An 11,977-nucleotide genomic window follows, 5' to 3' on the forward strand; every position below is an offset into this window, starting at 1 on the left:
TTCTTTCTTGCTGGGGACATCGCAGGTTGTTCACAGTGTCCCTGGCCTCTTTCTAGTAGATGCCAATGGCACCTCCCTCCCACAGCTGTGATCACCAAATCTTCCAGGTGAGAGCCACTGCTTGGATGATTGGACCCAGGCTTTTGCAGATGTCTCTTGGGTGATGGCAGGATTCCTCGGGGTGCAGGTGAGGTGAGGTGTCGTTGGTCTCTTCCTCTGCACGTGTGGTAGCTGCAGCAGTGGCTAAGAAGATATAAGCTAGGGCATAAAATATGTCTGACCCAAAGGTAGATCATATGTGCTCATTTCACAGAAGTGAACACTGAGTCTCAGAAAGGCAAAACAACTTAGGCTGATACATTTAAGTTTGATGCCCTGGGCATAAAGATGAATAAGACACAATTCCTCTCCTCAAGGAATACTCGGTCCAGCAACTGTGAAGGATTATATAATTAATCATTGCACATAAGTGTTGATGAGGTCATATAACCAGCAATTAACAAAGCTGAAAACAGAATGAGGTAAAGCTGAAAACAGAATGAGGTATATTCATGTTAGTACCATTTAGATATGCCTCAGGATTGTATTATGTTTACTGCGTGCTAGAATTTTTGCTAAATTATTTGTGTACCTGGTATCATTTAACATTCATAGAAATGTACCCAAGTAGGCAGTCTCGTTCCCATTTTTCAGATAATGAGGTGGCCCTTTTTTATACACCTTCATGTGACCTAGACACATTACGCTTAAAGAGACGCTGCTCTGTAGAGGAGGATGACCTCAGACTGATAAAATCAATGCAGACAAGCACGGAGATGCAGGCACAAGATAACGCAGCCCGTGGCGGGACACAGCAGGACCCAATGACCGTTTGCATTAGGTCCATCTTCATCCTCCAACAGTGTGACTAATTAAGATATGGGCTGATACTAAGTAGCTCAACTCTTTTTAACAGTGGCTTGTGAAACTGTGGAAACTATCTAAAAATATAGAACTACTGTGAGAGAAATAATGTTGTTACAAGGGAATTGATAACCCAGGATAATGGGAAGGGGAAGAAATAGCAAGTTGGAGCTAATTACCAGGGAAAGCCCCCTGACACTGAGAATGGTGGGCCAGGATAACGGTCTCCTGAGGGGAGTGGCAGAATCACCATCAGTTAGTACATTTAAAAATAGGCAACAGAGCACCAGAAACAAGACTATTGGGAATAATCTCACATTAGGCAGGAAGGGAGGTAATTGACTAAGTGACCTAATATTAAGAGCTTTCTTTCTCATGAATTTCTAGAATTCTAAAAAAAAAAATAAAACCTTATAGGCTGTATACAGAAATGTGGGTACCTAATGACTGGAGATGCCTAAATATAGCCCCAAATTATTCATAAATGGAAAATGAGAGCAGCCGTGCCCCAGATGAAGCATAATAGGAGGGTCAGAGGAAATGTAGGAGCTGGACAGGGAAAGTGGAGACACTGTCAAGAGTCAGATTTCTCTGAGGCAGGCACACAGGGTTGTGCCCAAGTACCCCTGGGCTGGGAGAAGACCGTATTCGTTAATTACTGAGAGGTGTCTTTGCCTTTCTTCTTTCAGTCCTACTCTCCCATGATGTCAGATGGAGATTGCAAAGACCACCCTTTGTGGACTCCTATATCATCCACATCTTCCAAGTTGGCACTCTCCTTTCCTTAAAACTGATGACTGGCATGATCTCAAAGCACTGTTTCCCAATTCAAAGTCCAAAGCTTGACTCTCAGCCACTGGAGCCTTGCTAAAAATGCAGATTTCAAGATCTCACTGCGGGCCCATGGCATCTGGATGTTTGTGAACGCATGAATCTGCATTTTTAAAAAATTTCCCTCGGTAGGTCTTACATGCAGCATTAAGTTGGAGAAACTCTGCCTGGGGAAGGGCAGTCTGGCTAAAGAAAAAGAAACCACAGGGAAGGGAAGTGCAGCCCAATCGTCCTCCCCTCTTTCCTCATTTGCTTTCCCTGATTTTGCTTTACTCGCAACCAAAAGAGACCTCCTTACACTTCCGTATCACTCTTGTACTTGTAGGTATGTGTTTACACACCTATAATTTATATTTTACCTACTTTCAGAAAGACGTTAATATGATTTTCTTATATTGCTAATATGCTGGTTATGATTTCTCTGCTTTGTATTTGTGGTACTGTTTTAACCCTCTAGAGGACGGGGATTAGGACTTAACCTTCTTTCTAGCCTTCGCCATTTTGTGGAAAAGCACAGATTCATTTTTCAATGCAACTAAGCGGATCTGTAAAAAGTAATAAAAATCAGGCTTGCATTAGAAACCCAGGGTGTGTCAGCTTTGCCAGTGTGAGAAGGCATAGTCTGGAGGCTGGACACTGAGCTTGGTGTCGAGACCTGGCTTTTGTTTCAGCTCCGTCAACCATCACATATGAACATTTCTGCCAGTCCTGCAGCCTCCCAGTTTATCTTCCTGTAAGCAGGGATAACACTCACTTTCTCACTTCTCTCACAAAGCCGCTGAGACAGTAAGCATGATAATATCACTATTTCATATCACTTTTCACTTAGGAAAGCTAAAAACGACATCAACATTCTCCGCATCGCCATTTCACAATCTACAAACCACTGAACAGGAGTTCAGTCTGGGTTCCCCAGAGATAATTATTTTCCCTCATCCCAGAACATGCAAGATAAAACAGTAAAAAAAAACAAAGATTTCAGGAATTACATCTAGTTGAAATGTATATCAGTGGTCGGTCTTCTAATTCCCCAGATAATGCTAGATCTCGAGACAAGGAAAATAATTGACGTTGTTTAATTTTTGACATGCTACCTAATGAACAGCTAAGCCATTTTCATAGAAGGCAAAATTACAGCACTGCTGCGGGTATGCGGCTCCTATATCTAAAGTTAATTGGATTTTCCATTATGATGAGGCTTGTTTTTCAGAACTGAATCTCTCAGTCTCTTCCAAATGCTCTGAGTTGATGGTGAGACAGGAAATATATAGGGCATGGATTGGGGAGGTATCTCATGAGGTCAAAGAATCCCAAGTATACTGAAGCATTACAGTGTGCAAGCAGGAACTAGGATTTGTGTAGAATGTATGTCTTCTCAAAATGAAGTTTTTCAGGAGGGAAAATTGACTACTTGTTACTGTAGTCTCTCTCTCTCTCTCTCCTAGACAGTAATGTGTTTTAGCTCCATTAAGATATTGAGTGTTATCTGTGCAGACTGGAACAAAATAACCAGACCAACTTTTTTTTTTTTTTTTTTTCCTAGTCCAATTGATTGCTCTACAGATTACATAATTCAGCATCAGTTTGCTCTCTCCGGTGTTTTGAAACATGAAAAGAGCTTTCAAAGTGAGAGAACCAATTTGAAAAAAGCTTCAGCACCACTGTTGGGCCAGGAGACAATGGGGCTTTCCCGGTTGTGAAATGGCAACTCACACTGTCACCTTGAAAATCACAATGAACAAGGGTGCGACTGCATATATGCCAGCAACCTCAAAGAACCAGAGGGTGGGTCTCTGGGGAGGTGAACAGCCGGCCCAGTGCGCTCAGGGCCCATGAAGTGGTCGGGAGAGTCGCTTGGTCTAGGCTTCCACACAGGAAAGAACTTCTGTTTGAAGTTTTGACATTCTCTATGAAAAAAGACTACGTGTTAAGTACTTTCTGGTTGTATGACCTTATCGACAATTATGTGCAATTATTTATTACATACTATTTCACAGTTTGCTGGACTGAGAATTCCTTGAAGGAGAGTATTATGTCTTAATCACCTTGATGCCCAGTGCAGTGTATCAAACTTGTGCATCAACTTAAGTTTTTAAAATATCTATTCCTTTGTGTTAAGGGCATTCATTTGTTAAGTCTGAACCCTAAAAATACGCTGAAGGAGGGCTGCACCTGGATGAGTTGAGCAAAGGTTGGCGTGAGCCCTCGCATGGCTGAAGAAGACTAGAGGAAGCAGCGAGTGCTGGGTGGAAAGAGTAAGGCTCAAGATGGAAAATCATGAACCAGACGATACTGTCAAGGAGAACTTGATATCATAACCAGGAAAATTAACCAACTTCCGGAAGCAGAAAGGAATCTGCTTGAAAATGGATCAACATATATTGGACTTAATGCTGCTCTCTGTGGCCTAATAGCAAATGGTCTTTTTTGATGCATCTTACCCGTGACACAGTCTCATATAGCTGCTGGTTTACCAATGGCAGTGATCCCATTTTTGATAGCACATGTATCTTACAAAGGTTTTGTGATTTGCATAGCGAAACCTGTACCATAACACATGGTGGATTGGTTGGTCTTGTTTTTGGTGGCCTGTACCCTGTTTTCTTGGCTATCCCTTGTGAATGGTGGCCTAACCAGGTATAACTCAGCCCTGCTACCTGAGAAAGGAAACAAATTACTGGATTAGGATGACTAAACCTGTCTTTAGAAAGATGTTATTTCCAATTTTGCTCCAGACTGGGCTTGCAGCGTACCTTGGGTCTAGACAATATAAACTACTTATAAAGGCTCTTTAGATACCTGAAGCTGGCCTAGAAATTCAGTAATTGTTAAGCACATCTGTACACAAAAATAAAGATTGTAAAAATAACCTACATCTAAGTATGAATAAACAGAGACATAATTTTAAAAAACATACCATAATTTTGTTAACCTTATTATGGTATTTCTTATGTTTTTAAGTCACAAGGAGTGGAAAAATAAAGTGACATGCACCCCTCTAGACTTCCAACAACCCTGACCACACATGGAGCTGCTGCACCAACTGACATCAATGAGGAGAGCGTCGATAACAGGCTCTTGAAGATGGGAAGAAGCTGCGAGAGACAAATTAGGGGGGCAGCTGGTGAAAGCCATGGATGGACTTAGCCAGAGTCCAAAATGTTTTAAAAGCATTTCTCCAAATATCTGTCTTTTAATGTCCTAAAAACAAAAATTTTGCCTCCGTCTATGTCAACTTTTACGTTAAACTTAAGTATTTGTTCTGCTGCTTTACGGAAGAAAGAATACGAGAACATTGCCTGGCACTTGGATAACTTAAAACAATTAAATAGCAAATTGATGAAACTATAAACCTAATTGACAGTGGGCTCCAGCCTGAGAATTGCAGTTCAATTCCAATTCTTTCATTGCAAAGCTTAGTTTAACCATGCAATAGCCACAAAACTTTTATTTAGATAGCACTTTACAGTTTATAAAGCATGCTCACACATATTATCTCAAGTACCCCCAATAGAAGAATATTACATAATGGCTAGAGGGAGACATTTGGCCTTTCTTTTAAGGGGCAAAATTATCTTAGCCATATCTTTGGGGACTGATAATTCCACACTGCAGATGGAAATCTGAAGGTAGAGACAAGAACTCCAAATCCTGTGGAATCTAGAAAAAGCCAGACTAACTATATAGATGTCAAGGTATACTCTGGTACGAGTTCTGTATGTACATATCTAATTTCAGCGAGCTCAAACAACAATTTGCCAAGGGCTGTCTGCATTCTGCGATTGTAATCTAGAAGTCAAAACCCAAAGCAAGAAAGGCAGGTGAGTTTCTACTTCCCTCACTCATCTCCTGGGTGGGTGGCACAACGATATGCCAGGTTGTATGTTCTCTCCTCCCCACATCAGGGCCCACTTAGCATTACCCAACTGCAAACCGCTACTCTCAATTTTTAGGGAAACCAAATAGTTTAAACTTCTCTGCAAAGACAATACACTACTAGAAAAGTGTCTACTGTTTCCTTGGTGGCTAGCAGATTAAAAGATACTCCCTGTCCCTTTAGCCTTGCATTTTTGGAAAGTTTCTCACTTCAGATTTGGAGAGCGACAAGGAGATCTCAATAGTTTTCAAAAGTCTCAGAAATAAGTTCTTGTAGCGACAGTACCTTTTAAGAGCCTCCATCTTGTCTTCTGCACTTTTAGAGGCGCACCCACAAGGAGGACATAACAAGTCCATTTTAACACTCTATTCCTTTTGGTCTCTAATAGGAAGTTAAATTTAGAATATTAAATCCCATTTTTTTCTTCAAGGAGTTTTATGGGTTCAGGTGTTATATTTAAGTCTTTAATCCATTTTGAGTTTATTTTTGTATATGGTGTGAGAAAATGGTCTAGTTTCATTCCTTTACATGTCGCTGTCCTGTTTTCCCAACACCACTTATATATTACATCTTCTTTATCCATTCATCTGTTGATGGGCACTTGCGTTGCTTCTATATCTTGGCTATTGTAAATAATGCTGCTATGAACATTGGAGTGCATGCATAATTTTGAATCAGTGTTTTCATTTTTCCTCAGATATACACCCAGGAGTGGAATTGCTGGATCACATAGTAGTTCTATTTCTTAGTTTTTTGAGGAACTTCCATGATAAATAGATAAAGAAGATGTCACATATATACATACACACACACACACACGTGTGTGTGTGTGTGTAATGGAATACTACTCAGCCAAAGGAAAAAAAAAAGGATGAAATTTTACCATTTGCAACATGAATGGACCTTGGAGGGCACTATGCTTAGTGAAATAAGTCAGACAGAGAAAGACAAATACTGTATGTTATCACTTACATGTGGACTCTAAAAAGTAAAATAAATGAATGAATATAACAAAACAGAAACAGGCCCGTCAATATAGAGAACAAACTAGTGTTTGCCATGGGGGAGGGGCGTTGGGGAATGGAGAAAATAGGTAAAGGGGATTAACAGGTAAAAACTACCAGTTATAAGATAAATAAGTCACGAGGATGTAATGTACAACAGAGGGAATACAGTCAATAATATTATAAGAACTTTGGTGTGTAATCTATAGAAATATCGGATAACCATGTTGTACACCTGAGGGTAATATAATATTGTAAGTCAACTATACTTCAATAAAAATATTAAATCCCCTCTATGTACTCAAATTTTTGAGAAGTAAATTCAAGATCGCAGCATTAATGAGTCTGTTTTCCTCCCTTAGGTACCCAGATGTTGAACCTGGGCTGCTTGCAGTCCTACTTTAAATATTTGCTCCTTGAGTTTTTCTCACTCCTTTCTTATCTGTGATCTCACTGCCCTGTCTTAGCCTTCTCACGTATCCGCTCTGGTCCTGGATTGTCTTTCTCAGCCCTGGTTTTACTTCCAGATCATCAGGCATTCTCTCAAATCTTACTAAAATGCCATGTCATATTTCAATCACTTCCAGAAAGCCTTTCAACTAATCAAAAGGGAGAGGTTTTTTTTGTTCAAACCACACAACTTTTAAAATACATACCTGTCACTGTTCCTGCCTACTTTGTTTTGGTGTAATGGAAATAGTGTACATGGGCCTAATTTTTATCTTTTTCATTAATAAAACTGATTCAATTACCATTGCTTTTCCCACCCTCAGTGGGTCTACATGAAATAAATATCTTTTTGCAGTTTTCCCGGGAGCATCTTAGTCTTCTTGGTTAAATATTCAAATTCTTATTCACACCTCCAGATAACCACCTTATTATAACAGGCAATACATAGTCATTCATTATCAATATTTATCAAATGTAATTATCAATATATACTTGTTAACAACCTCTTATCTTGTACAAGCCTCATCTAGCATCTTGTCCATACCTGAACCAATCTTAGCTAAAAGTAAGACATGGTGACCAAAAGCAAGGTCCAAAACTCTTGTCAAGAGTTTCCGATGCAACACAGCTCCACTGGGAAGAAGAAGCATGAAGGACAATACAAAAGTAGTTCTAGAGCAAGAGTTCAACTGAACAATCAGAAAATAGGATGGTAGAAGGAGATGCTTTTAAAATACTTGAGGGAGAACCTTAATTAATGTGGCACGGATATTTCATTACCTCAACCAGCCAACATTTATTGAGCACCTAGGGATAAAGGTGAAAATGACATAATTCCTGTCCCCAAGGATATCACATTTTAGTGGAAAAGAGTGACATCGGAAACAGAAATCTAGAACCTTCTAAGGCATTTCAAAAAACTATTGTTCTTCCTATTTTGCATGAAAAGAAACCAGCTAAATCTTAAGGACTCTGCGGATTACAAGACTAATACATAGGAACACATTGGCCAGGATCCACACAGAAAGGAGGAAGATGAAAGGGAAGTGGTTTTCAAAGTGCTTAAGAAGGAGAAATTAGTCACAGACTTCTTATCCATGGGAGCTCCTCACAAGTTTCTGATAATATTCTTAATACATAAAGTTGCATTTTAGCCAGACAACTGGAAAATAATAATTTCTTGTGGACCAGCTGAGTATTTTCCATGAAAATTTAGTATGAAAAGAACATAACACAGTCTCTAATTATTAAAGTGGTAAGAAAATAGTAAATACTGGGTGTAGTGGTGGTTGTGCATATGTGTATGTGTGTGTGCATGCTTATGTGTGTATAATAAATCAGTATCCCATTTATTCTGAACATATCTCCATTTTGTTCCTATATCAAGTTATATGAACCCAGATTCTTGATCAAAAGAAGCCCTGACTAGATAGCTAAACATAAAAAACTATGTTGTAACATGTTACATGTTGCACTTGTTACTATGTTCTAACAAATGCAACAAGAAAGTATCATTTTTTTCCCCCTGAGTATACCTTGATACTCCCTGGAGAAATGCATAGTCCCCATGTGAAGTTCTCTGCTTTCCTAGGAGGTTTCTCTAAATTGCAGTCTTATTTATCAAAAAACAATATCTTAGGGACTTCCCTGGTGGTACAATGGTTAAGAATCCACCTGCTAATGCAGGGGACACGGGTTCAACCCCTGGTCCAGGAAGATCCCACATGCCGTGGAGCAACTAAGCCCATGCACCACAACTACTGAGCCCGCACGCCACAACTACTGAAGCCCGTGCGCCTAGAGCCCGTGCTCTGCAACAAGGGAAGCCACCGCAGTAAGTCCGCACACCACAATGAAGAGTAGCCCCCGCTTGCGCAACTAGAGAAAGCCCGCATGCAGCAACGAAGACCCAATGCAGCCAGAAATAAATAAATAAATAAAAACAAAAACAAAAAACCAATATCTTAGTGTGTGTTCTAGAATTCGGAGTTCAAGTACATCAACATGAAAGCTTTTGCATTTAATATCCTAAATTAAATAGATTATAAACTTAGAATAGTATTTCTCTGCCTTTCTTTTTCAGTTCATCCCTGAGCATAGTTAGTATTCACTTAGTATTTATCAGTGATAATCCCTAGCAGTGTGTGGCAAAGATTTGAATGTGATTTCACACAGACAAGGGTCACACATCATGCACACAGCATGTATACTATTTACCTGCTAAAGCTGTTTCTTGAATGGGGTATGTATATTTGGAGAAAAGTCACTAGAACTCATTATCCTCAGCTGGCATTACCATTCTTTTTTTTCTTATTTATTTATTTATTTATTTATTTATTTATTTATTTATTTATTTATTTATTGGCTGCATTGTGTCTTCTTTGCTGTGCGCGGGCTTTCTCTAGTTGCGGCGAGTGGGGGCTACTCTTTGTTACAGTGCTCGGGCTTCTCATTGTGGTGGCTTCTCTTGTTGAGGAGCACAGCCTCTAGGCGCACAGGCTTCAGTAGTTGTGGCATGCAGGTTCTAGAGCGCAGGCTCAGTAGCTGTGGCACACGGGCTTAGTCGTTCCGCGGCATGTGGGATCTTCCCGGACCAGGGATCGAACCTGTGTCCCCTGCATTGGCAGGTGGATTCTTAACCACCGCACCACCAGGGAAGTCCCCATCATGCATTTATTGATTCATTCAAGTATTTACTGAGCTCCTGCTATGATCCAGATACTCTTTTCGCCTACCCAACAGCAGTGTTCACCTTCCTCCTCCCAAATTTAGTCCTAATATCTACTCTTGCCCTACATGGCTCAGCTGAAACCCCGCTGGTTTAAAGCAATTTTGATTTCATTTCCCTTGCAAAGGATTGTTTTCATAAAGGGTACTAATCTCAGCACTGGCCAAAAGAAATTGAGAGGAAGTCTGTTTGGGGGGCGAGGGGAGCTTCTGAAAAGGGTTTCTTTGTGCTTAAGAGTTGCATGAGAAAAAGTGATAATTTTATGTGTACACTTGGCTAGGCTATAGTACCCAGTTATTCAGTTAAACAGTCATCTAGGCGTTGCTGCAAAAGTATTTTGTAGATGTGGTTACCATCTACAACCAGTTGATTTTAGGTAGAGAAAGTTACGCTTGATAATCTGAGTGGGCTTCCAATCAATTGAAAGATTTTACGAGCAAAACTGTTTCCCGGAAGAAGACATTCTGCATTAAGCCTGCAGCAACAGCTCCTGTTTGAGAGTTTCCAGACTATCCTACAAATTCCAGACTTACCAGCCACCACAATCACGTAGACCAATCATTTGAAATCTCTCTAGCTAGCTAGCTAGCCTTCTGGTCTGTTTCTTGGAGAGCCCTGACTAACACACTGTACTTTTTTTTTCAGTCTGGAAATTCAGATGAAAGAGTGAAAACATGGAAAGAACCTGGGTCTTCTATAATGTGACTTAACTTCTGAGTTAATCAGTCCTAGAGCCTCCCTTATTTGGGACTCCTTGTGATGAGAGAAAAGAAATCCTTTTATTCTTTAAGCCATTTCGAGTTGGATCGTCTGTTACTTGAAGCTGAAAGCAACCATACTAATACAGAAACCATCAGAAGACAATTAGTAAATAATAAAAATTAGTCAACTCCAGAGTGTTTAAGATAATGACATATTGGTATTTGGGTCGTTTTCCTTCAGATAACAAAGAACTTACTTTCACTGGCTAGAAGGTCAGATTAATGAGTGCATTTAAGATTCCAGAAACTAATAATGATCTCTCTATAGGTGCGATATAAAAGTGGGAACAGAAGTGCAGTGAAGAGATATTCTCCTGTGGGGACAGGCTGTTTCATTCTATGGAAGAAATCTTGAAAACATTATTCATCTTCAGAAAATAGTACAACAGTGCTCACTCCTTTTGGAAATTATTGAATAACTACCTTGTTCTTTATTTTACACTTTTGAGGCCCTTCCACAAAAGGATCATCTGCCTCAGTCCTTATTTTAATGTCTCATAACTGACTGTTTTAGTTCTATTTCACACTTGGGATTACAGCTACAGTTAAATTACAAACAGCTGTGGTTCCTGCCCCAAGAATATGTGTAGGTGTGCATGAAATGCTTAATATCTTCCACAGGGAACAGGTGTGCCATGGGTAGTGTACACCGGAGCGAAATAAATTTACTCTTGGGCTAAAGCTATGTAATCTAGTTGCTAAGGTTTGGTTTTTGAGTTACACATGTAGGAAAACAGGTATAGGACTGAAATGCTGAAAGGCTTAAAAAGAGAAGCCTACATTTCCATGATGGCATTATCTTCACAAGCTAATCATTTCCTAAAAAAATTCAGTTACTTTGAATAGCAACTACACAGATGTGCAAAACAGTAGGTGGGAGGCTGAGAGGAGTAACAGACAGAGATCTGCAGGGGTTTCTCTCCCAGGGACCCACTCAGTATGCTGGAAGGACATTGCCACTGCATGCAATCTTCAAAACTTGTTTGAACTTTTGTAGGGTTTGGTTTTATATGGAAGTTTAAAAGATAGCTTTTTAAAAGAAAGTTTTGCGCTTTTTTAAAGTAACACGCTAGACTTTACAACATACATTTAAACTGCACTCATTTTCCCTTTCTGTTCAGTAATAAAATGGTGCCTGTATTTACTGAGCCCTTACCATCTACTCCATGTGCTAAGACACAAACATGGAAAAAATGAAATGATTTCCAGTGCAACAGGATACTGTAAAAAAATGAAAAACTCTTCCCTATGGAGTAACATTCTGCATCATTTCCTTAAACAAATGCACAAGGAAACATCACATTATCGCCAAAGTCTCTTTTCTTAGCTGATTCGGGTCCCACCAGAAGCAAAGGATGGTCTTAGGGCCCCTTTGAACTGTGCCAAGGCATGAGTCCTAGAAAAAATGCAACACCCAAGGCTC

The 11,977-nt window shown here is 39.8% G+C and overlaps 1 pseudogene across 1 annotated transcript; it reads left to right on the plus strand.

The window, feature by feature from the left end:
- Window positions 1-529: 529 nt before the first annotated feature.
- Window positions 530-8,624, plus strand: LOC309630279 (transmembrane protein 126A pseudogene; annotated as a pseudogene). Its single transcript has one exon. The product of its transcript is annotated as a transmembrane protein 126A pseudogene (transcript).
- The last annotated feature ends 3,353 nt before the right edge of the window (window positions 8,625-11,977 follow it).

This window comes from Balaenoptera borealis, assembly GCF_965194805.1.
Source record: "Balaenoptera borealis genome assembly, chromosome: 6".
Classification (NCBI taxonomy): Eukaryota; Metazoa; Chordata; class Mammalia; order Artiodactyla; family Balaenopteridae; genus Balaenoptera; species Balaenoptera borealis.